Raw genomic sequence first — 3101 nt, forward strand, 5'->3', positions numbered from 1 at the left:
TGCCCATCTGGACGGCGTCCAGAAATCGGGACGGCGTCCAGCCATTACATCTGGGACGGCGTCCAAGGATTAGGGACGGCGTCCCAATGAACTAAAAAGTACTGATCAGTTTTTGTTTACACGCGAGCGAAAAACTCGCTCCCCGACCCTTTTCAACGAAACCATTTTCACAATATGACATATTAAGTAAAACTAAGATATTGCCACCATAAAAATAAGTTTTACAACCCCGGGCTCACAATGACCCGTTTTACAAATAAAGTAGCAGTTTCGACCCATTTATCTCTTTAGACGGATTAGAACTCTACAACCCAACCCGATACCAAGAGCATAATCCCGGGGACTACCAAAACCCCCATCCGCGTCCAATTATCCGAAAGCTACCCCATCAAGCCCAACCGCTCCTGCACGTCTAGTCTAACAACTAGCTAGCATCAATAACACAATACCTGTAAAAAGATAAACAACGAGAGGGGTAAGCCGAGGCTTAGTGAATGCAATAATTATACATATACATATATAATGTACCTACTTGCATACACTTACTCACATACCGCATACATGCTAGCAACATAATTAGCAAACCATCTCAAGTATCAAGCTAATAACCTCCAATATTGCAAGCTAGCATAACCAATAGCATATACTCAAACAATATAACATGCTACACTACAACACATACACAATACCATATGGTTAACCATAATGCTATGGTGCTACAGGCTCGTGGTTCACACCATACGCATTCGAGTCATACTCTTTTATAGTGCTACCGGCTCGTGGTTCACACTTCGTTTTATAGTGCTACCGGCTCGTGGTTCACACTCGATGCTATCGGCTCGTGGTTCACATCTTAGTTTATAGTGCTACCGGCTCATGGTTCACACTCGATGCTACCGGCTCGTGGTTCACATCTTAGTTTATAGTGCTACCGGCTCGTGGTTCACACTCGTCACATACATGCTATGGTACTACCGGCTCATGGTTCATACCATAACATTCACAAATAAATACACTATATACATACATGCATAATTATTCCACTCACCTTGGAATGCCCGCACAAGTAGTGTATTACGATCCCCGTCCTCATATCCGAGCGAGTAACCACCTATATCACACATAGGCACAAATATGCACATAAATAGCCATTCTCTAAAAGAGAGCCCGACACTCACATCCCTTAGTCGAGGGATCTCACCTTGCTCGCCAAAACCTGCCCATTTAACACCTAACGGACACAAACCAATTACCACTACGGGTGGTAATCCCGACCCATTCAAAGTCAATCCAATTTGACATAAGTCCCAAAAACATCTTTAATCTCTAACCACTAGTGATTTACTTTCCAAAACATCGTTTAACACTTTAATCAAACCTTTATATACACGGTTCATAAATTCTCGATCTCATGACTTAGTTTGACAACATTTGAGGTTAACACCCATTTGTCATACCAACATGTTCTTATGAACATCTAAACACTAACACAATTACAATCTAGTGGTTAAACACCCAAACCATGACCAAATTTGTCCTCAAACCCTAAACCCACAATAATCGGGTTTACTTACACAATACATAAAGTAAAACCCCCAAATTCATGAGAAATGGAGTTTATAATCCAAACTAGTTCAATCCTTAAATATGAACAAGAATCTTAACAATAAAATTCGGAGTTAGAGTTTACCATAACAATCAAAATGTAGCCGAGAACGAAAGGAACAACTTTAACTCTAGCGACCCGACCCAAACCGCTCTTCTTCTTCTCCAAACTAAGCTTTCTCTCACTAAAAACACCTCCTCTCTCTAGGGTTTGAAGATGAGAGTGTTGGTGGGTGAAATGTGATCCATAAATGAGGTTGGATCAGTTTTAGAGGCTCCAAACCGACCCCAAGTGAAAAGACCCAAATACCCCTTTTAATTTGAGTAAAATAGAGCTGCTGGCCCGTCGGGCCTTCTGTACGGCGTCCAAAAAGCTTGGACGGCGTCCTAACCTTCATTGTTGGACGGCGTCCTGAAGTCTGGACGGAGTCCCAATGAACTGAGTCTGAAACTGAACTTGTTTTGGTCGTAACTTTCAAACCGTAACTCCGTTTTCGACGAATCAAATATCGTTGGAAACGTAATGAGATTTAATATCCAATGGTAAGGTTTTAGAACATCAACTCCAACTTTATTTGGGATCCAAATATACACTTACATGCCTCGTATTTCGAATGTCGTTCGAAATAACTCGTAACTGAAAACTGGTGTTACATGTAAACCCTAATTTCATTGATCCTTCCTTTCAACTTCCTTCTAACTAAACCTACAACATCCCAAATTCACAAACCCCAACTTATTAACATTAACATTCAAAACAATTTCATCTAATCAAAATCCATACAAAAATACAGATAAATAAGCAAAAAAAAAACAACACTTATGCAACCAAGAGATCTGTTTTATTTTTTAAAGAATAAAAGAAACCCAAATTAAAACTCAAGATCTTGAGATACAAACCGAAACCCATATTGGGTTCCTTGCGATGATATTTATGAAGGATGATGTTGGGTTCCTTCCCACTTTTTTCTTCACGTTGTCTGGATATCAGAATCAAAGCCCGAATTTGTCTTCAACAATCCGCAGCACCAATTCAATTGAGTTCTACCAGCTGCTACCGGATGTATAAAATGAGGGTGTTAATCACGGTTAGTTATGTATTTACTATAAGGTTGTAATCTTTCTGGGTTTCAATTTATGTATGAACACTAAATAATTTGTATTTTAGGATTTTTTTTTTATGATTTGAAGATTTAAAAATATTAGTTTTTTTCAAGTTTTAGCTGTGTTTGAAATTGTTATTGTTGCTTCGTATGCTACAATCATAAATCTGGCTTCAATTTTGCTAGAATCATTAACACATATTTGACCTTATTTTTTTGCTGAGTTTTAAGTTCTTGTTCAAAACAAACACATCTGATCTTAGATTAAAAACTCGTTTGCAAATGTGAACCAAGAATAAAGCAATCGTTTGCAGATCGGTTTATCAAAACTTTAGATCTGAGTTTTCTATTTGTTTTTGTTTTTTTAGTTTTGATTTGCTGAAACAAAGATGA

The sequence above is a fragment of the Rutidosis leptorrhynchoides genome, chromosome 6, assembly GCF_046630445.1.
Source record: "Rutidosis leptorrhynchoides isolate AG116_Rl617_1_P2 chromosome 6, CSIRO_AGI_Rlap_v1, whole genome shotgun sequence".
NCBI classification, from domain to species: domain Eukaryota; kingdom Viridiplantae; phylum Streptophyta; class Magnoliopsida; order Asterales; family Asteraceae; genus Rutidosis; species Rutidosis leptorrhynchoides.